This window comes from Erpetoichthys calabaricus, chromosome 7 (assembly GCF_900747795.2).
Source record: "Erpetoichthys calabaricus chromosome 7, fErpCal1.3, whole genome shotgun sequence".
NCBI classification, from domain to species: domain Eukaryota; kingdom Metazoa; phylum Chordata; class Cladistia; order Polypteriformes; family Polypteridae; genus Erpetoichthys; species Erpetoichthys calabaricus.
In genome coordinates, this window is record NC_041400.2 from 24,874,748 (window position 1) to 24,898,276 (window position 23,529).

At 36.1% G+C, this 23,529-nt stretch overlaps 1 protein-coding gene across 1 annotated transcript in view; it reads right to left on the reverse strand.

Moving 5' to 3' along the window:
* tln1 (talin 1) overlaps window positions 1-23,529 on the reverse strand; it is a 173,882-nt gene that overhangs the window by 90,481 nt on the left and 59,872 nt on the right. Inside the window, 1 exon segment of the mRNA XM_051930058.1 lies at window positions 19,832-19,887. The gene's annotated coding sequence lies outside the window, so the exon portion shown is untranslated.

Below are 23,529 nucleotides of genomic sequence, written 5' to 3' on the forward strand. Positions count from 1 at the left end.
TCTATTTTCATAATTTACAATGTTCTTGTCCTGAAAGCAATGTTAGAAAGACTATGACATTAACAAAACAGAGTGGGAGCAATGCAATGTCTGGCTAGTCCCTTGTATCACTTAAAGTACTACAATATTTGTAGTTTAAACAAACAAAATGCAGTATGGGGCAATAATGTAGTTAAAGAAATCAAAAAACATCTTAAAACTGGAGATTTCCATATTTTGTTGAAAGTAATTATCTTAATTGCTTGAATGGATCACGTTATATTGAATATATCTCCTATAGAGAGAGAGAGAGAGAGAGAGAGAGAGAGAGACATATGTATGTACACAAATACATAAAAAGGCATACACATTTAAATACTTACACATTTATCATTGTGTATATATGTTATATAGTATCTGCCAAATAACACAAAGAATAAGCAACATGTTTCTGGGGCCCATAAGGTGACAGACTTTTGCTTCAAACCTTGGACCATCAGCACCTGCGGTGAAGCCTCTGATGTTACGCCATGGAGGCTGGCTCTCCTATTTGACAGGGTGTAGATCGGTGTATTACATGCATAGGTCTGATCACAGTCTGATATTAGGGTGGTTACCTACCAGGTAACACATGTGGTTGGTTGGCCAGCCGGCAGACATCTGCCACATCGTTTCAGTTCTGAGAAGTAGATCACACATGTTATATAGTACCTGCCAAACAATACAAAGAGTACACAACACGTTTCACCCTATTCAGGGCTCATTCCTTGCGGGAATCGAACCTCGGACGTCAGCGCCTGAGGTGAAAGACCCGTATGCCTAATGATGAAGATGAAGTATATATCTTGTTGTGAGGCTGATGTGTGAGGACAGGTAAGTTCTACTTTCCTTCTGCACTGCTAACCAATACTTCCTGATGAATTCTTGCTACATCTTTGTAAACTTTCATTTTAAGTAACAAGTTGCAGTTTATGAATGACATGTGACAAGTTACTTGGCTCATTTTTTTTTTCTAACCTGCTCAATTCAGACCTAAATCCTAAAAGCAGCCTTTACTACACAATGTATTTGTTAATGGTAAGCATAATTTTAAAGCAGTTTACATGAATAACACAACTACAGGGCACACAGTCATCTGTTGCAGTTTGAATCCTGCAGGTTAAATGAATTGTTGAGAGATAATACATAAAGCCAGAGCAGACTTTCTGATGTCCATTTCAAGTGTAACCTGTTATGATCATTTTTCCTGCTTAATGAATACCTTTGGTCTTATAATACTAAATAATGTTATAATAAGCAGTCCATTAAAATGTATCCAAATCTTGACAATTTCACATATGATCTCAATAACCACACAGAGGGTTTTTTTTTTTTAACCACGATACAAAATCTGACAGGAAGATGACTCCTGGACAGAGCCTGGAGCCACTTATTTTTAATCCTATGAGTCTAAGCATTAGCATGGGGTAAAGTGACATGAAGTCTAACTGTCTGTTTGAAAAGGTTGTAAAAATACTATACCTATTTCAGTCTAGAAGTGTCTGCTAAGTACTTTACTCAGGTTGCAGGTTTTGGAAAAGCATATCTGACTCATGCTATTATTACAGTGTTGGTAACTTGCAACTAAAAAACTGTTGCAAACCAGTCTATCCATAATCCCATTTTAGTGAAGAGTTCCTCACCAATATATATTATCTAACATTTCAGATTAACAAGCAAACTTTGATATGTTTTGCACAAAAGTTTGCACTAGGATTTTTCAAACTGAGGGCTGGTCTTCGTCTTGTCAATCATTCACATAACACAACACAAAAAGCATACATCACAGAAAACACAACATGCATTCTAAAACTGGCTGCACGAACAACACCAATTATAAATCACAACCATACAAAGAAATGTCAGGCAAAAGAAAAAATATCTTATAGAACAAGACTTGCTGATGTTCATCTTGCTTAATAATACAAATTAAATAAACTCCAAAAGAAATTCATGTAAATTATTCATTTACATTTTTATTTTTCTTGCAAAACTTAATCTCACATATTCACCTTTATTGCTGATGATTTTATTTAAGGAATACAAAAACTATACTAAATTACAGTTAACTGACCTCCTAGATAGAGGCATATATTTTTCAGACTAAAAGAATAATGCTGACAAAAAGATTAACTTATTGTACATCATTAAATAAAAACATTGTGTTATACTGCATTCATTTTATTAAATGTTTACATCCCTCACAAAAAAGGATTTCAAAACCAAACTGTTCCAGATGAAACAAGAATCAGCTTCCAGAACAAATACAACCACCTCGCCGCTACACACTCCAGCTGAGGTTCAAGGGGATCCGTTAGCTGGTGACTCTAAAATGACCCTGTATTTGTACATGTGTGTGTACTCTGATGAAATGGCACCAAATACAAAGCTGCTGCACAGCCTAGGACAAATTACTACAAAGGCACAGTCACCCCAAAGCTGCAAATGGGAGATACTAGTAAGTGATCAGAAGACCTCAGAAACATAAATATAGGGCGAGTCAAAATTATGTTAACATTTGAATGGCGGAAACAATTTATTCACAAAACATACTTCATATGTGCAAGATGATTTACAGGAATGTCTCAACCTGTTTGCCATCATGTTCAACACACAAAAACCAATAAGCAACAGTACCATTTAAAGCCTGGACACACATTTTGTGGGGAATAGACGATACCACAGTCTGTATTCTGTCTTTCAGGTCATTGATATCACAAACATTCCTGCTATACACGCTCTCCTTAACCATACCCCATAACCAGAAATCACAGGGTGTCAAATCAGGGGAGTGTGGAGACCATGGCAATGGTCCACCTTGACCTATCCATTGACCTGGAAAGGTGTGGTCAAGATAAAAATAATCCATTAGTGTTAACATAATTTTGATTCACACTGTATATGCTCAGGAGATCAGCAAGATATGATGGTGTCAACCCAAGTAAAGCTTTCCAAACAAACAATAAAGTCTTAAAATTCATCTTTTATCTCATAGGGAGTTAAGGGAGAGAAGCCAACATGGTTCTGTGATCTCCCTCTTTTTCTTTTGGTGCCTGTCAGCAAAATTTTGGGTCAACTGTAGGTGAGAAACAAATGAGCGTCAAACACAGGTAACTGCAGTAGTCTAAGCAGGACAAAACAAAAGCGTACATAGGCTTTTGCAAATCATTCAATGACAAAAACAGCTTAACCTCAGCGAAAGCGATGAGCTTAAAATACCTTTAAGTAAAGTTTGTATCTGTTGATTACATTTGAAAGTTAAAAATGATGCCAAGATTTCTGACATGAGACCTGATGTGCTGGGTTGAAGGACCCAGGCTACTGATGATACTATTAATGGACAAGGGAGGGCCAAAAGGATAAACACTGTCTTTGATTCGTTTAGCTGATGAAAGTGTAATGCCATCCAACATTTAATATCCTCAAGGCAGTTAGAGTAGCTTAGGAAACCTTATTATCAGGTTTCAAAGGAGAGCTTTTAATTAGTTACATATGTTTCATTGGCTTTTTAATTTGAAGGTATGAGTTTCTGTTGCTGATGAAGCATAATGTTAATTCATTGATTCATCTTCTGAACATGCTTACTCCAGTACTGCACTATCCTGCAAGCATCAGACAAGGCAAGTCAGCCCCAGACAATGACTAATAAATAAAATTAATCTGGTGTCACTAATCAACCTAATCTATGCCTTGCTTTGATATTGGAGAAAACTAGTCTACCCTGAGAGAACTCACATCAACACTGGGACAACATTAATTCAACAAAAAAGGCAACATAGTCTGCATTCAAACCCAGAGCAGTAGAGTTATGAGGCAGCACAACTATTTGCTTTGCTGTCCTTAAATGCAGAAAATTAAACTTCTTAGAATAGAGAAGTATACAGTTCTACAGATTACAGATTCTAAACTGGCTAGCAGTACAAAGTTCACTTCTTAAAAAATGTGGTTAAAAATGTGTACCAGCACAAAAATATCAATTACACTTAGTCAATAAATAAATTTCAAAAGTAACATGGGTACATGCACATATGGATCCCTCTATGAGAATGTCAGGCCCAGGACCAAGGTCACAGCAGGGCCCTCATGAAAACTAAACCAACAAAGTCCCAGAAGCTGAACCCGGGTGCAGTTGTATGGATTCTGACACCCCTTCTCTGCTTGTGTTATTGGTTGGTTAAGTTAAGATATGAAATGGAGCTAGTGTTGATGGCAACAGCAATATAGTTATGCTTGTAGCTCTACAGAGTACCTCATGGCTAGTGCAGTGCTCAAGGTTTAGAGTGTAGCTTGGGAGCTTCAGCCACTGTACACTGCGCATCCACAAAAACCCTGTGATGCACCATCTGTTTATCTTCAGTGAGGACCATCTCAGTTCAAGCAAGCTGGTGCCTGTGATTTTGTAATCACTTGTGGGAAGGGAAGGCGGCCAAATGAGGATTGTGTTATTTCTCAGTTCATGTTATTGTGGGGTATGTTACTACGGGGTTTTACTGTATTTGTGTTTTATTTTTGAATGCACAGTGTATGTAGGCTATTCCCTAATTACCAACTTTTCAAGTGCTTTTCATGTTAGTATTAACAGAAGTTATTGTTGTATGGATTCTAAACATCAGCATTTGGTTAAATAACTCACTTTTATTTGATATGTCTCTAGGCTAGTTATGGATGATGGCACAGACTGGGGAAAAGGAGGTCAATGTTTTGTCAGGCCCAGGGGGTTGGTGGACTTGAAATCCATCGCTAGGTGCAAGTAAGATGCACAAATCAGGGAGAAATTCATGAAATGGGAATACCTGGACTGCAGTTTTCAGCAATAATGTATGCCACAACATATAATGTTTCTGGCAGCAGAAAGTAAACATTTTTTATAGGCACTTGATCAAACAGCCATCACCATTGTTAAATAGAGCTGTGTCCAGTCATGTACCAAAAATAACAACTCAGACATTCACCCATTTCTTGAACCTGCTTTATCAACTACAGGGTCACAAGGTCGTTAAATACTCCCAGTATCAGGTAAAAGTCAGAAAGTGACCCTAGACAAGCCATAAATTCATCACAAGACAACAATAAATTACTGTATATTCCAAATAGTGATTACGTTTGGGATAAGTAAGAATAAAATAAACAATAAAACAAAATACAAAAATCAATACATCAATCAGTGAGTTGGCTGTACTGCGAGAACACTTTCAATACAGTAATGAGTCCCACAGCTTTCCACATACCACCAACAGTAATCTAAATTTAACAATTGACAAGAGTTACTTTTTTCCTGCTGGCAAATTTATGACCTGCTCATTTTAGCTACTGTCCTGGATCGCTTCCCATACACAGGTTTGTTGCCTCTTCTGTGGCTGTGTCCCTTCCCCCTTTACTTTGGTACGGGTTTAGATTACACACTTCCTGTAGTAGTAAGAAACCTGAGATAACTGAGAAAACATTAAAAAAGAAAGAAAATGTTGTGCATAAATTCTTTTACAAATGTATATATGTGCTATAATTTTCGGTGTGTTCCCATATAATGCAAAAATCACCTACTGTGCTCACCATGTCTGTCTGTCCATCTTTCTGCTTAAAACAATTTAGATCCCAGTATGCCAATTCTGCTGAAAACTGGTACCCTTATTGTTTAAGGGAATATGTCAGGAAAGTTTCAGTTTTGTCAAAGTATCTCAAATACAGCACAACATACAAAATTTTTGAAATTTCAAAATGCCTGTCTAAATGTGTAACAGTAGAGAACTGACAAACTTTCTACAGGGAAACATTCTGTGCAACTATAATTTTGGATTTGGTCACCATTTGCAATTTACTTTGACAGAGGTCACTTCAGCTTGCCTATTTTGCGTATTTTCCTCTTTTATTTACTTGTCTGGCAGATGTTTCTAATGGCAAAATGGATCCCAATACAAGTTAGTAATTCCAGAGAAAGCACACCACTGGCACAGCAGCTAACCTCTCCTGGAACTTGAGGTAAGTTAAATTTAAAAAAAAAGAAAAAAGTTACTTATCTAGAAACATTAATAGTTTCCTAAATGTGATTGATACCCCACCAGATTAAAAACCATTGAGATTCGGTCAAGTACCATAAGCATACTCAGTGGTTGTATGTGGTGTTTTATTATTAAACTATTTATGATAATTGCACAAGGTGCTTGCACTACTGGCAAGAATAATACGCAAAAAAAACTAAATTAATAATCTTCAGTTTTATTCCAGAATAATTCTACCATGAAAGTCCAGCATGTGAAGCACTCCTTCACAAATACCCAGAAATGCATTATTTAATAACCGAAATCTGTAAAAATTACTTAAATACTGTATGTATCACTGTTATGTGTACTATTCACATTAAGAGTTACACTGAATAAAAATATAATTTAGATATTGCAGATTGAGAAGAGTTTAAATATAGTACATAAAACAGGTTAATAAAATTATTTGCTTGCTACTACATGGCTGACAGCAGATCTCCAAAGGTATCCGTATGTTTAACAGAAAAATCATCCATTTAAAAAAACAACTTTAAAAATTAAGTTTGACAGGAGACCAAAGAACTCAATATTTAGCATTGCTGGTTTAATTTGCAGGATTTCATTAACATAATGGTAAAGTTACATCTAAAGCAATAATGATGGAATCAAACACAGGAAGCAAAGGGTTATGGTTACAGGAACCTTTTCAAAATTAGGTGATGATAAAGGTGGTGTCCTTCAGGGATACATGCAGAGCACACGGCTCTTTTTATATTATACAAACAACTTAAAAAAGAACATTGTCAGTAAGCTGGTTAATCTTGTAGATAATACCAAGGGCAGGTAATGCAGAATCAGTTGAATCATTACAGAGGAACACAGACAGCATACAGGCTAGGGCAGATTTCTAGAAAATTTAATTTAATTAAGAAAATGTAAAGTAATAACATGTACAAAATAAGATTTACATTTTAATACATAAAGGGTGGTCTAAAACTTGAACAGCACACCTTATGAAAAGGATGTGGGAGTCATAATGGACTCATCACTGTGTATATCCAGAAATTGATGGAAGTAATCAAGAAGGCTTATAGGATGTTAGGATGTATGGTACTAGCAGCACTACTAATCCATGTAATCAATGTAGATCTCTGTGTTAACACTTGGAGTGCAGAATCTATTGAAATGTATTTTGTAATGCGTGTAGTAATAAACTGCATGGCATTTGTCAAAATAAGTGATGGCACATCACAAGTATGTGTAGAAATAAAAAGCATTGTGTTTTTCATTCCAGCAAATGGCAACTAACAATCATTAGCACTGATTTTACGAATCCCATGCCAAATGGAATATAACAGAGACATAGCAACCAAACAGACATACAGACAGTTGTTCTTTTATTAAGTTGGATAGGGCAATGTGTGGATTAGAAGCCAAGGGAGATTATGCTTATGTTATAGAACCCACTAATGAGGCATCACCTGGAGTACTGTATTCACTTTTGGTTTCCATATTATAAAAAAAAGACATACCAGCACTAGACAAAGTCCAGAGAAGGACAACTAGGCCAATTCAGGGACTAAGAGGTATATACTATGAGGAGAGACTAAAGGAGCTGAACCTTTTCAGTTTAAGCAGACAGACATTAAGACAGGACATTATTGAAGTTTATAAAAAGACTTCATACAGTTGATCCTTGCTGCTACTTTAAAATAAATTCCACAACAAGAGCAATGGGGCACAGCTAGAAACGTATTTAGGGCAGATTTTCCACAAATGTTAGAAAGTTTTTCTTCATGCAAAGAACCAGAGAGGCACGAAATAAATTACCAAGTAGTGTGGTAGAGAGCAAGACTTTAGGTACCTTCAAATCTTGACTTGATCTTATTTTGGACAATCTAGGTGAATAGAATGGACAAGCTTGTTGGATTGAATTTTTTTTAAGTAATTTAATTTTCAAATGTATTCACTTTTGAAGTAATATTTTGAACAAAAATGTCTAGTTCTATGACTGAAGATACAAGTCATTCCCTTAATTGCGAGTTACTTTAAAGTTCTTCAGTTCCCAAAACAAACAGCTCAATCATTTTTATACAGAAACAGCCAGGGGATGGGAGTACATAGTTGAATTAATATTTTTCTCATAAAATTAGAATGACACAAGTAGTATTAACAACTTACTAAGCAGACTCCACAAAACATGACACTACAAGATGGAAACATATTAATTAAATTTCACTACAATCTAAAGGCATCAAGTTTTATAAAATAATTTTGCAAGAGAAGCAGAAAAGCTGCTACCAGAAGATACTGAAATGGCTCAACTGACTAAATGAGACAATGAAGAACCAAACAATATTTACATTTTTTTTTTTTGTTTTTTACTTTTAATATACCAAGAATTCTCTGGAGAAGCTATAAGTGTTTGGTCAATGTCCAGAAACTATGCTGAACCAGCAACAAAATGCTTGTGTGCGAAAGAGATTAAACTATTTAAAAAAGCACTCTTCCCCGCTACCTGTGCATAAATCTGAATTACTAATGGTCGAAAGTATAAAATAACCTTGAAAAAAAACTAATACTTTTAACAGCAACTTCAAAACATGTGAAAGTCCCCAGGCATCATTCCCTTTCTACTGAGCAATTAAAAAAAAAAAAGTAAGATATTATCAAATGTATGTATTAATGTAATGTATGTGTAGACTCTTAAATGTTGTTATTGTGTTACAATTTTCATATTTTGATGTTACTTCTGTCAATTTTATTTATTATTGGTTAATTATGTACTGTGTTTTTAAGTTTATTTTCTACATGTTCTCTGTTTCTTATGGGTGGAGCCACCCTGACATCCTCCCTCTGGCTATCTACGTCAAAGACAGAGGACAGGGCACATTGTTTGAAATTAGTGACTATTGGTTTTTGCTTGTGGATATTCTAATTATTTTCTGCTCTGGATTCTGGTTTCTGATTACAGATTGTGTTTTGGGATTTGTTATTTGAGGACTGCATTTTAGGCAAATCCTTTTTGCGTCTTTTACAGTATTTTTCTGAATAAATATTCTTATTCATAAATATTCCCTTATGCACTGGTTTCTACAAGCTAAAGGTTTTTTCCTTTCCCTTGTAACCCATATTGATATTTTAGGACATTTAAGGTTATTTTTGAGTCTTAAACACTTTTGATCTGCATAGGCCAAAGCAGCCCAGTAGAGTCTAGGGTTAAGCCCATTGGCATGAGGTCTTTCCCAGGCAGGCAAAGGAAGTGTGGTCTTGCCAGTAAAGCATTTTGCAGGCCTCTCATAACTTTCTTGTATGATTCTGACTCTAAATCAAGACAATCAAAAATCGATGGCAGGGGAATGGAGGAAGCAGATCAGTAAAACAAAAAATGTTTTTTTTGAAAAAGTATCATAAAAGTGTAGCTCTATTGTTAAAACAGCCTGTTATAGTAGTTATCACTTGTCAGATATCTCAAGTGTGTGTAAGTGCACTCTGTGTTGACCTGGCATTTAGTCCAAAGCGGTTTCCTGTCTTAGAAAGCAAAAGTAGTAGACTGTCAAACAGCTTTGAAAGCTAAAGTAAAACTCAGTAATAAAATTTAGCTTTGACAGGGATGCAAAATTGAAAGTCTAGAAATCTGTTGGCTCCTAACCAACAACTGAATGGCCGTGAAATGTACATCTATTTGTAACCTTTTGAAAATACCAAGTTCTTTGAGAGAAACCATTGAAGGATTCTTCAGTACTTCAAAAATCATGATTATTGCACTGCTTCAATAAAATTCTACTAAAGAGAGAGAGAGATAAAATCTGCTTCAACTGAAACCACTCCTCCATGACAGGATGTTTGCAACAGGATGTAGCTGTTCAGCCCTTTTAATTGCTATAAAGGGGCTCTTGAAGGAAGAAGCCTGCTTCTTCAGAAAAAAATTTCTTTGAATATGTAGTAAATAAGTGAAAAGGTCCTTTGCCTAGGAAAACTATTACTACATCCCTTCTTCACATAAAACAAAGCAGAACTGCTGGAAATACACGTCCATATGCCGCCTATGAAGAAAGCCCAAAAGTAATAATAATAACAATACATTTTATTCATATAGCGCCTTTCCCATGCTCAAGGCACTTACAGAATATAATAAAGAACGGCAGAATATACAGTATATAGCATTGTACAAATCAGATAAATAAATAAAGAAGATTAAGACAGTAAATTCTGAAAAAAAAAAACACAACATAATTGATGGTTTAGCACACACATACAGGTTACATTGGCATCTTGACAGAGAAGTAAACTGAGAGAAAGGTAATAAAGTCAAGCAGAGCTAAAAGCCTTCCTGAACAGATGACTTTTGAGTTGTTTTTTAAAAGAATTCATGGAGTCAGCTGACCTGATTAATTTTGGTAGGTCATTCCAGAGTCTGGGCGCTATACAGCTGAAGGCCCTGTCACCCATAGAGTGTAGATTAGTGAGGGGCACAACAAGATTACCAGAATCAGAGGACCTTAGTGGGCGGGCAGGCACATAGTGATGGAGGAGGTCACTGATGTAGTTTGGTGCGAGGTTATTTAAAGCTTTGTAGGTTATTAGTAGGATTTTATATTCGATTCTGTAGGACACAGGGAGCCAGTGAAGACGGAGCAGGATGGGTGTGATGTGCTCGCTGCTGCTGGTTCGAGTAAGGACTCTTGCAGCTGAGTTTTGAATAAGCTGGAGCTGTGATATAAGATTAGAAGGGGCACCTGCCAGTAGGGAATTACAATAATCGATGCGGGATGTGATAAAAGCATGGACAAATTTCTCAGCATTAGAGAAGGAGAGGAAGGAGCGAACACGGGATACAGTATGTTACGGAGGTGAAAGTAAGAAAGTTTCTTAATGTGATTTATGTGGGTGGAATAAGTGAGGGAGGAATCAAAAATGACACCAAGATTTTTTTACAGTATAGGCAGGTCTGATGAGATCACTGCCAAGATGGACTGGGAAGAAGCTCATTTTATTAAGTTGCATTTTAGTCCCAATTTGCAGGAGTTCAGTTTTATTGCAATTTAGTTTTAAAGAGTTCTGCTCCATCCAGGTTTTAATTTCACTAAGGCAGGTTGTGAGCTGAGAAAGCTCTGATGAACTTCCACTTTTAACATTGAAGTAGAGCTGGGTATCATCTGCATAAAAATGATAACCCAATCCATAACTACGGATAATATGGCCAAGGGGAAGCATATAAATACAGAAAAGCAGAGGGCCAAGGACAGAGCCCTGAGGGACTCCTTGTGTGACTGGCACGGAGTTGGATCTGCTGTTGCCAAGACTAACAAACTCTTGCCTATCAGTCAGATAGGACTTGAACCACTGGAGGGCAGTGCCAGAGATACCCAGCATGTTCTCCATTCTGGACAGTAGAATGTCATGTCTGACTGTGTCAAATGCTGCACTGAGGTCTAACAGAATTAATATGCTAGTTTGTCCAGAGTCTGCTGCCATAAGCAAATCATTGGTTACCCGTAGCAGAGCAGTTTCACAGCTGTGCCGCGCCCTGAATACAGACTGAAAGGGTTCCATCAAATTATTAGAGGTTAGGTAATTGGTGAGTTGGGAAGCTACAACACGCTCAAGAACTTTTGACAGGAAAGGTAAGTGGGAAATAGGCCGGAAATTGTTAAGATTGTGCACAACTTTCATTATTGATAAACAAATGAACTCTCAGCTCTGACCTCCTTAATGGCTCAAAGTGACAGAAACCCAATTGCTCTGAAAACTGAATAGCATGAATCACCAACTGAAACACAATATAGCTGAAATCAAATGAAAGACAATGTTGCCTCAACTCCAAGATCTCGTGCTTTACTACCTGAATGGAAAATGCAGCTCTTGTGAGGACTTGAAACAAGAGGAAGAAGGCTAGTATGCCAGCATCTCATGAGGATACTTTTAGAAGTCACAATTTTGTAGTTTTTAGAATAAGACAAACTAACCATTCCACAACATCATGCTGCAAACTTTGTACATAAGTTAAAATGGAAAATGAGAAAGAACATTTAAAAAATACTAATACAACAGGGGCCCTCAGAGTCAGAAATAAACATAACATGGCTACACAGGCAGATTGGGTTGATGACAGCCACCAGGTACATTATATAAATATGAATAAATCAGAAGATCAGTTTTAGTTCATATCCAAAATTATGCCAATCTGAACAAAACAGTAAACTGTTAAAAAGATGAAGATACTACATGTAGGCTCTAATCCATGACATTTAACAACAGCACTCTCAAAAGAATAAGGCTATTTAGTTAACAAAGGGGAAAGGAAGAACACATTTAGTTGATTATTTTATTAATCATTCATCCTTTAACATTATTCCATTCATCTGTGCTATAAGACCTAAATCAAAATGACAAGCAAAGGAAGCACCAAAAGAGAGGCAGCTCTATGGTGCAGAAAGTCTGCTACATATTATTCTTAAAAATTACTGATCTGCAAATAAGTTTTTAGATGTAGCCTGTACTGTGTTTTATTTTTACTTTGTACACATTTTTGTCTGCCAGTCTCATGCATGGGCTATGAGGATAGAAGCATATATCATTCCTTAAAAAATGCTATGTCCTTTTACTGTAGTTTTTATAGCATGCTTTCTAATGACCATTATCTAAAAGTGCTTTGTAAAACACAAAGAATTAAACAGTGAAAGGCTTTGCATAATAAACTAATGTTTTCATGGAATGTGTCACACTTTGAGAACAAGATGAGTAATGGGTATTATTAAAGCAATGAAATAATTCAAAACCATTAACAGATACTTGTATGTTTCTGTTCATCCCAGTATTCAAGCAGGACGGACATGCAATCATATTAGTTAATAGTTTGACTAAGTTTTTGAAACTGCTGGTTTCTGAAAGTCTGCGACACATAGGTGCAGTTCACTAATCATCTGCATAAACTGATACTGCTATGGTCCAGCGAGGATTATTGCTCTGGCTTAAGTTTAAATTTTTGTAATTTGTTAAGTTTCCTTGTTCAATTACTTCTACTGTATTCTTTCTTTTAAGTAAATATGTGTTTATCTTTGATTACGTTTTCTTTAAATATGTAATTTGTAAATACTAGGTTTCTATGTATCATGTGAAATTCTCTTATGCTCCTTGTGCTTTGTGGGTGATACCCCAAAAAGGCGGGGCCCACCCTGACATCAGCACTCCCAAGACTCCCCTCTGGGCATTTAAGCCAGAGAAAAAGAGAGCTCAGCAGTAGTGGGCTGAAGTCTTGTGGAGACATAGTGAATACTGTTTATCTTGTTGGATTTACTGGTGTTGATCTTCCTCCAGCCAGAAGAAATTAAGCTGACAGCCTGCTATTTCTCTATTCACTTTGAAGAGAGTCACATCATTAACATGCAGTGGGACACCTGTCCTTTATCACAGGCACTGGTGATGAGCAAACTGCCATGGATTCGGCGAATTCACAGAAATGTTCACAAACTTTGCCAAATGACACAAAATGCATTGAAGTCAAAGGCGAAAGAGGAACTGAGTTAGTTTTGAGTAGATTATAATGGTGCAAATGGTCTTTTAAGTGTCCCTGAGGGCTACGGAAGCATCTGCTGGACCAATTATACTGGGCAAAAATGCTATCTGAGCTGTGAGGCAACAATGCTAATCAAAACATCACTGTGATTCAAACAGTAAAAGATGAACAGCAGGCAGAACTATAAGCAGGAACAAAATACAAGAAATGGCCACAAACAAGAAATGAGTATTTATATATATATAAAAAAAAAAAAAAAGCATTGTTGCGCTCGCACAGTACTAATCTTGGGATACACATTAGCTGTGTGACAAAGCGGCACCATGAGACTGGCTTGTTTCACTGTTTAAAGTAGCTGGAACAACTTTTTCGTTTGGACCTATCTGTGCAGATGCTTCACTCATTTTTTCTTCCACCGAGAAGATATAAATGCCTTGTAAGTAGTAATAAATCATTTGTTATTTTATTATTATTATTTTATGGGGTTTCCTTTTCTCAGAAATGACTTCTTTAAGGCATATGTTGATTTATGGCTTTGACACAAGACTATTATATTATTGCCACTGTTACTGAGTGAGCGAGCACACATTGCTCAGTGGCAGTACTCATAATATTCTCATTAAAGTCAACTAATGTATAAATCAAATGTAAATACTGAAAGTTTTGCAAACTGGCTGGAGTACCAATAAGTCGAGACATCACACATGGCAAAGCAGATCAGAAAGTGACCTTATAGTACACATGCTTTTAAGTTCTGTGCATGGTTGCTACAGCTCTGTGATGTCACGCTGGGCTCACAAAGCATCATGGACCTATGAGAATAAAAAAGTTAGTCTAAATCAGCCGCATGGCGAATTTCAACGAAAATATTTGGTAAGATCACCGGCAAACACAACATATTCTCTGTGGAAAACAGTAGTCAGCACCTCTGAAACCGCAAAGCATCCTGAAGAATCTAAGTGGTGTTCCAAATCACCTCACTCAATTACCTTTACCAGCCACCAATTAATATACTGTAAGAAAGCCATATTGTTTACCTTCACAGTGTTAACCATATCACCGTGGTGTGCTTGGATTTTTAAAACACATTATGATAAAACTTCTAACAGCTAATGTGTAAACATAAAACCTAAGGAATTCTAAATCAGACCCTGAGCTTACTGCATGACTTTCACATATTAGTTACCTCGCATTGGTAATCATTTATGCTGTAATGAAATTCCCAAGGCAGTGGTGATGTTGTACAGAGGTGAATGGTCAAAAATTAGTTTCTGAACACTGATATAATTATTGGTTTATACACTGTAAAAAACATCTCAAATCTAAAATGCTCTAAATTAAAAATAAATAAAAAAATATTAAAGATACAGAACAATACCTGAATACTTGAAAATGACCTTAGGATAACTTAAAACTACATTTAAACAAATACATTATTTGATTACTTCAAAGAATTTAGACTAGTTCATCTGTCTTAAGAAGAGAGTAAATATAAATCTAATTTCTTCAATCCTTTACATTTAGAACTTTATAATGTTATATTTTTTCAGTTTGTATACCTCCCAGATACAGTTAATTAATTGAACATACTCTGTTCTGCAAATAATGAAATACACTTTCATCACTGAGGTAAAAACATAACAGTTTTCATTCAACAAATGTTCATTTTAATTTGAAGCAATATGCACACACACACACACTGAACAAACAGATCCTAATCCAGAGGCATTCATTTACAGCTCATATTCAAGCCGCCTCATTAAAGCTTTGTAAAGTGTTACAGAACTACAACTTCTTCCATAAGTGTTGTTACTTAATAAGAAGAAATTTAATAAGGTGCAGAACAAAAAAATCTGAAACTTTTCTTTTTCAACACATACCATTTTTCATTTAAACAGTCTGCTTTCAGTATTTGCTGCTTGGAGTGAAAAACAAAGATTAATAAAGAACATACAACAAGGAAATGCATCGTTACATTGTTTTTGTTTGGTTCATCATTCAAAAGAGGTGTAGTGTCTCTGCATAATATTAAATAATTACTGGCTTAATATATTTATGCATTTGAAAAAAATCTCCAAAGCACCGAGGTGATTAAATCCTTAACAGATCTCTCAATATGCAGTACTGTTAAAGGAATCCTCCTTCTACTGCGCCATCAGGAAATATCATTGTGCAAAGACTGATTTCATTCTATTTTCTCCATGTCCATATCTCTTACCAAAACAGACATAAGATCAAAAAAATATGTAATTATTCTGATATGCACCAGAATCAATTAATTAACCTTTAATGCTTACAAGTAACTTTTTGGTGACATTCTTTAAGACACATGAACTGTCTTTTTATGCAAAGAAAATAAAACACTATCAAAATGAACATGACATGCATTTGTCTATTTTATAAAGCCTCCTTTTTCATTATAGTGTTATGTGTAGCCAACATCCATTGTTTGCATCACATGCTGTGCATAAAACAATCCAGGGCAGTGGAGTGTGAGTGTGTGTATGTGTGTGTGTGGCCTGATCCAATTTAGATGCTCAAATCTAGCTTCATGGTCACTCTTTCACCAGGATAGATTCATAACTCTCTGTGCGTCGTACCTCAAATGATACGCATGTTTCTTGCTATTTTTAGCCCTCTCATTCTTTTGTCAGTTCAAAACTGAAGTACTGCCACTTTAGAAATAGAACTGTTTAATTGCTGGTTGGAACTTTTGTTTCGATTTGACATCTAGGCAACAACTGTGTGGGACTTACACAAATAGCTCAAGTGATACTTTATACCATTATCATCTCTTGATGCCTGCTCATGATACCTCCAAGGTATGAACGTCTACTACTACAGTAGTTGATATGATCATCATAGAGCTGTTACAAGATTTCATTTCAAGTATGAAAATCCCATTATTGTAAATAATAATCCCATTATTGTATTGAGATATCAATAATAATATAATAATACCATGTCTTATGTCCTCAGTTTTGTTTAATATGTCATATTTTTGACAACTAAAATATACAGAATGCTGAGCAGTCTCTGGTGCTCTATGGGTAACGCTTGGTCCACCTAGCCTGGCCCTAATGATCACAGACTAAGTAAAGGGCTTGTTGCATACAAAAGATGAGAAAGATATGCCTCACACTCTAAAAGTAGACAACTCCCCAACCCCTGGTGTTTCAAACCAGCATAATTCTGAATCTGGCTAAACCAAAAAAGTTTTTCTCCGACTTTGCAGTGGTGCAGCTGCCTTGCCCTACCTAGGGAGTAAGATTTAGCCAACTACTACAGAATGGCTCCACACTTTGAAACTTCCTAGTTGCAGTGCATTTCCTTTTCTTGCGTCCATCATTTATCCCAGCACATAATGGCTAGTCACGTCAGTTTAGCTGCTGGCTTAAGTAATGATTTTAAATAAATAATTTGTCACAGATCCTTATGAACCATGTAATGATCTGCATTAGCAAAGATGGCTTGCTGCTTTGGAATTCCTGGTGAGATATGACAGACAAAACTGCTACTGGCCTTTATGCTGGGCTCACACTACATAATTTTACAACCGACTTTCTATTTAAGACCAATGACAAAATCCACAGACTAATGATCACTGAAAGTTAAAGGCGAGTGTCTGGGCCACTTTTAGAGCTGTCTTAGATATATCAGTTTTTTTTTTAAAGCATGAAATTATCAGCACAAAATCTTACAGTACAGGCAACTAACAACAAGTAATGAGAACAAAGGTGAGCAACAGCAAGTTAAAATGCCAAGCAGAAAGGAGACTGCTAAGGAGTAAAATAAAGGCAAAATGACACTGAGGGAGGCATCTCCATGGCATGTTTAGACACAAGAAACGGAGAAGTTGGGAATACTCTGGGCAAGATGCTTTCCGCATGTCCCATCCCAACTACTTTGTAATTCATCAAAAGCTGCAGTTCCAGGCACTAATTAAACAAATTATTTGCTACATTTTCTTGTTTTTGTGGAAAGGAAACTTCAAGATATCTCCAAGTTGCACTAGTTTTACAAGACGAACATCCATCAATTTATGAATTTTCTAATATATTAATCTGGTTCCTGTCACAACAGGACTTGGCACAAGGCAGGACTCAACACTAAATGGACTGATAACCCACAGTAGAATACACTCATGCTCACACCCACCTTTAATCATCATGGGCCAATTTAGACTTGCTAATTAACCAAACACCCACTTCTCTTGGGTGTTTAGGTAAACTGGAGTGTCCAAACCTTAAAGACACAGGAAATCAGCGCACCCCACATTGGCAGCACTGGGGCCAATATCTGAACTCACAATTTTGGAGCTGTGGGGCAGCAGCACTAACTGACATGAGACTATTTAGATCAGGCAAACATTGCACAGTACGTAAATACAAATCTGCATGTGTATTTTTCTGCAATGTCCTGCATCTAATAGTTTTCTTAAAATGGAATACTTTGCAAGCTGTAAAAACAGTCCATTTTTTTACCAATTTCATTTTTATCTGCAAAAAGGGACATAATTAAATTGAAAACTTTTAAAGCAGGACAAAGATGAAAATGGAAACCCAAAACTATTAGATTATTTGGAGACTATTTTATTTTCCAAACTGACTGGAATGTGTTCAGTGAGAACACATCAGGCTATAACTTGTCAGTGCAATTTGTATCTGTTTTGCTGAGAATTAACCAAGAAAAAATAAAAATAGTAAGACATGCGTCATATCATAATTTCAATGGCTTATAAATAATATACTTGTCATTTTCAGGTGATGGTGCAAAGATTCACATTCAGGCAAGCACTCTGAAGTGACTAATGACCAAATTTAGTTGTTTGCATGGTCTGTGTGTTATGTGAAAATTTTGTTTTAGATATTATTATAAGAAGCTTTAATAATTTTAAGAAAAAGTCTATATATGAAGAGTATATAACATATACTATATATCTTGTGTCTGCATGCTTTACTTATTCTGATTTTTCTGTTTTGGCTTACAGTTTATGTACTCTAACAAAAGCTTGTATACAATTAAAATATATCACATTCACATTTCAAATGAGCCATGTGAACTCATAATTCCATTTTGAGTCCCATTGTCAGTTAAAGATACACCCAAACAAGCACTACGAACTTCATCATTTTATTTGTACTATTATTTTTTTTTTTTATCTTCAAACACTTTATCTCTATAAATTATTTTAAAGCATTATAGTCAACATATTCATTGCTTTAAAACATGCACGTAAAATGAAAATGTCACAAGCCTAATTAGGAAAGATACTAAAGATGGTTTAAGAACGGATGGATAGATAACCGAACATATTCTGACCCAGGCAGTAGACTACAGTGTTTATCAGATGTTTTATTCTGCCAGAAAAAGGTAAAAAGAACTGAAATACAAACTAAAGGAAAAACGTTCAAACATTTAGCCATCGAGTCTCTGAAAAACGTTTTTTTACAGACTCATCAGATTTTCACTAGTCTTGTCCCAGCAAGAACAGACATGAGATAAGTACAAACCAGGTGCTTACATTAATACATACACATTCTTACATGGAAACCTGTAATCACAGCCGATCCCTTCAGGGTACAGCAAAAGAGCTCAGCAATCTTATATTCACAATAAAAATTAGAGTGTGCAGTGTACTACTTGGGCATTTCCATATAATAGGTAATTAAGAAGATGTGCATTTTACTTTAATACATATTTACAAATGAGTATTCACTATAATTGTCTAGAAAGTCACCACATCGTTAAGCAGCATGTTAAAGTCACCACTGCGGACTTGAACGGTGCTGCTGTGCACGTTCTCTTCAAATAATGTCCACATAAGCAGCTTATAGCAGAGAAAGCTGTTTTACACATCCTTTGTTCAGTTCAAAAGGAAACTTTCATATTTTTGGTTTGCTTCACCTGTCAGGATAATTAAACTATTTATATGCAATTCTCTGTACATTTTCTGCACCTGCTTTACCACATAGGGCTCACGGGAAGCATATCCAAGTAGCATCAGGTACAAGTAAATTTATTTACATAGAAGAAAAGAAATACACCAGTACAAAAATAAAAAAACTGAGGTGCACGTTCCACAGCGCCAACTGGTACTGTGAGGCAGCAGTGCTTACTACATGTCCTGAGCCGATATGTCAATTAGTGGAATAAGTTTACTAGGAAATCTAAAATGTAATGAGAACCATTGGTCTTCTGTAATGCAGCTACAAATACTTAGAGAGATATTTACATTCAATATTGCTAAAACAATCAATTTTGCAGTTTTCTTCTCATTCACCATATGGCTGCTAGTTAAGAAAGAAGGATTTACCTGATTAAAATACCCTTTTAGGGACAGCCAGTTATACAAAGTCCTCTTTGGTGCACCTTGAAAAGGAAAGAAAGAAAGAAGATCTGTTAATTTGCATGTAAAAACGTAAAATATCACAAGCACTTCAATATCTTAATATACAAGGCAATACACATCAGGTGCCATCAATTCATTTTATACCCTGCTATTCCAGTTCAGCATCACAGGAGGCCTGAGACTATCCTGCTGGTAAAGTAATGTACTTCCTAGTAATCCACAGATGCCACCACATGAGGAATCTAACAGCCTGTTACACAATTTACTGGTTTGTACGGTTATTTACTTCAGGTCACCAAGATAATTCCGAATGACTGCAAAAGCCTTCTTCTAAACATCACTGTCCTTTGTCAATTAAGGTACCATCCACTTCATGTCAGGCTGGCAAATTATCATCATGATAACCAACAAGTTGGCCAAGTCAGAGTCACTCAAGTTTCCAAACAACTGATGACTGCATCACTGAGGTATCATTGGTTTGCTGTCATAAGAAGTACAAGCTTCTCGACATCACTATGATCGGACTCTATCTGGTCATCCTTTTTCATTTGTTTCCGGTGTTGGCCTCTAGTGGTGGTCACACATATCGACAATAAGTGAATATAGGCTGGTTGTCACCCACAATAGATCGCAGCTTCTTTTTGTATATAATTTATTTTTTGGATAAAATACAGTAGACTTATCTGCATGACTAGAAATGGCATATGATAATAACTACTGTAAGTGAAACTAGCAGAGCATAGATAGAACTAAGATGGATTCTTGCTCCTGTTGCTATTTTATAAAGCACAGTGCAAAAACCTAACAACACATTCCTATTGTGGACCTGCTGTATTCAAATGTTAATCTGGACAGATCGGACCACCTTACTGCCGTCTACAAGCCTGGTGAGAGCAGCAGCTCTGCAGTATCCAAGCCAGAAGTTCTTATTTGTGTTTGGGGCTTGTTATTTATTATATTTTTGTAGTTTGTTATATTATTTATATATTTTTTCTCCATTTCTCTCAAGATTCTGTGAAGTTTAAATTCCCCCTTGGGGATAAATAATCTATCTATATTAAAATGTATAATGAACAAACATATTACAGCATGGAATATTGGGATATTTATGGTGCAACTAGAGAATGCAAACATGATTCTACCCTGAGCCAGCAGGATCAGATTAGTGACAACAGTGACAACACTAAAATGGGCAGGAATTCAAATTAGCAGGGCAATGAAAGGAATGTGAGCAGTAAAACAAGAAAAGAGCTCTTTAGGGAATGTTTGCAATCTTTAAAGTACAAAGCTGTCAGTCCTCAGCAAAGCTGTCAGATCACAAAACTACAAGTGGATTACCTGCAGAGCACAAAATTTTAGGTTGAACCTTGACTGCTCGATTTACTGTTAATCACTCCCCAGGCAACCTTGGACAACAGCTTCTAACCAGCATTTTGCCAGATGTACCAAAAAAAGGGCTGCAAAATAGCCTTCAATTGTATCAGGTTAAAAAAAAAAAAAGTTTAAAGTGGTCTCGTCAAGCATTTCAACTGGCTACTTTCTGAACACAGCAAGCACAAGAGAAGACTCACCACTGGATAGGAGCCAGCTCAGTGCTGTGCATACCTATAGACACAGAGCCCATTTAGAGTGCAGAACCAAAATAACTTGCATGTCATTAGTATGTAGGGGTGAAAGATCATTCACTAAGAATAGTTTCATTTGTAATATTGGTCAGTCCAAGAATACAAAATATGGCTACATAGTTTGCTACACACAGAGAAATTGATTTTTAAAGTCAGGGAAAATGGTGTTTATTAAAGTAAAAACTTCGACTAGACACTCTGTGGTCATTAACTGTACAGGTTTACTTGATGAATTCAGTTTTTGGGCACAGGTCTATACAATGAGCAATGTAATGCCCAAGGATAAACAAGTTATACCGTCACACGTGTTCAGGGCACTTTAGTATTTATACTGTTTATAAATAGAAAGAAATACCATGAAAAAGCAAAGAGGCTATAGAGACTGAAATTGGTAATTGGACAGCACACCTAGAAAACAGCTCTCATGACAGGAGACATAAAACCAGTAAAATTAAAAACTCAATGCATAATACAGATTTAAGAAGAGTACATTTTTTTCACCCTTCATGTCTTGCCTTTTTCTTTAATCACTCAGTTTTTAATCATTTCACAGTGTCTCTATCAGTTTTATACCTACGTATGTACAAAATCGCAATAAACACCACAGAGCATTCAATTTTAAAATGAATACTTATCTAGCCAACCTCGTTGTTGAAATCTGAAAACCTTAGCCTGAAGGGCACAAGTCTCCAGTGAAATCCATCAACTGTTTCTTCCAAAGTAGTTCCAGTGCCCTACAGCAATTATTTTAAAGTAGGAGTGGTATTGTGAACTAGCCCTATTATTTATAAAATCACTTTAAACAGAATGCATCATTTTTAAACACAATTCAGCATACTGCAACATACAGCTATGATTTTTAGGTGGGAGTTAAAATTAAAGATGCTATACCATACCATTTTCTAAGCCTACTTAATCCAGAGCTGTGACGAGGGTGTTCAGGCTATTCCACCAAGCACACTACGGGAACAATCCTTGGACAGGGTGCCATTCCTGGATGAACACACTCACGCACACACCACACATGGGCCAATTTAGTGTCACCACTGTAGGAGGAAACCATAGAACTATGAAGAAACTCTTGCAGACACAGGAAGAACATGCAAACTCAAAGCAAGGAGGACCTAAGCCATAAAACCTGGTCTCCTTATTGTGAAGCAATAGTGTGATTACACTTCCCTAAAATGAAAAATCTATTACCTAATTTAAAATGAAGATGTGCCTAAATGAAGAAAAGCTACAACAATTTTTAGCACACACTTCGGCCTACAGGGATCAGAGCTTTGCAATGATGTTTTTGTTCATTACATGTTCATTTCTTTTGCTGTAGACTTGCAAGTCATGTTGATTTCATCAGCTTTATTTGTAAAGAAACAACATACTTGCAGGATTTCCATTCTAAATTAGCTGTTAATTTACTTTTTGATTTTATCCACTAATAAAACTTCTTAGATGTACAGTTCATGACTTCTAGAGTGCAAAACTCAATGAATCCTGAATTTGTAATTACAGCCTTATGGGTGCACAGCCAGAAGCATTTTATCAGTTTGTTGTGTATAGTTCTGCCTTCATTGCTCATCACTCCCACCTGAGACAAAATGAGACATACAGTACGTAATAGTGAGCGTATGAAATTAAGCAGATGTGGAAGTGCCATTCTCTGAGAGTGATGCTGTAAACAGAACTTTCTCAGCATTAAAATGATAACTTCTCTGATGGGCGATTTCACAGATCATCAGGAAAAAGATTTTAAAAATCTGTGTTGCTGTAGAGACTATCGTCACTGCTCAAATACCAAACACTTAACCAACAAATACATTCTGTCATCTTATTTCACTGTACCCAAGCAGTTTTCCACAAGAAATGTAGTTTTCCTAAGACCAAACTCATTACTTTCTTACAGTAAGTTCATTCCTGCTTCCTAATTATCAAATGACACTTTAAAAAGAAAAAAAAAAGGAATAGTATTCACAACTAAATAGTAATGTTCTTTAGTCCATACACACACACAGTGCAGTTATTTCTCCAAGAGAAGCT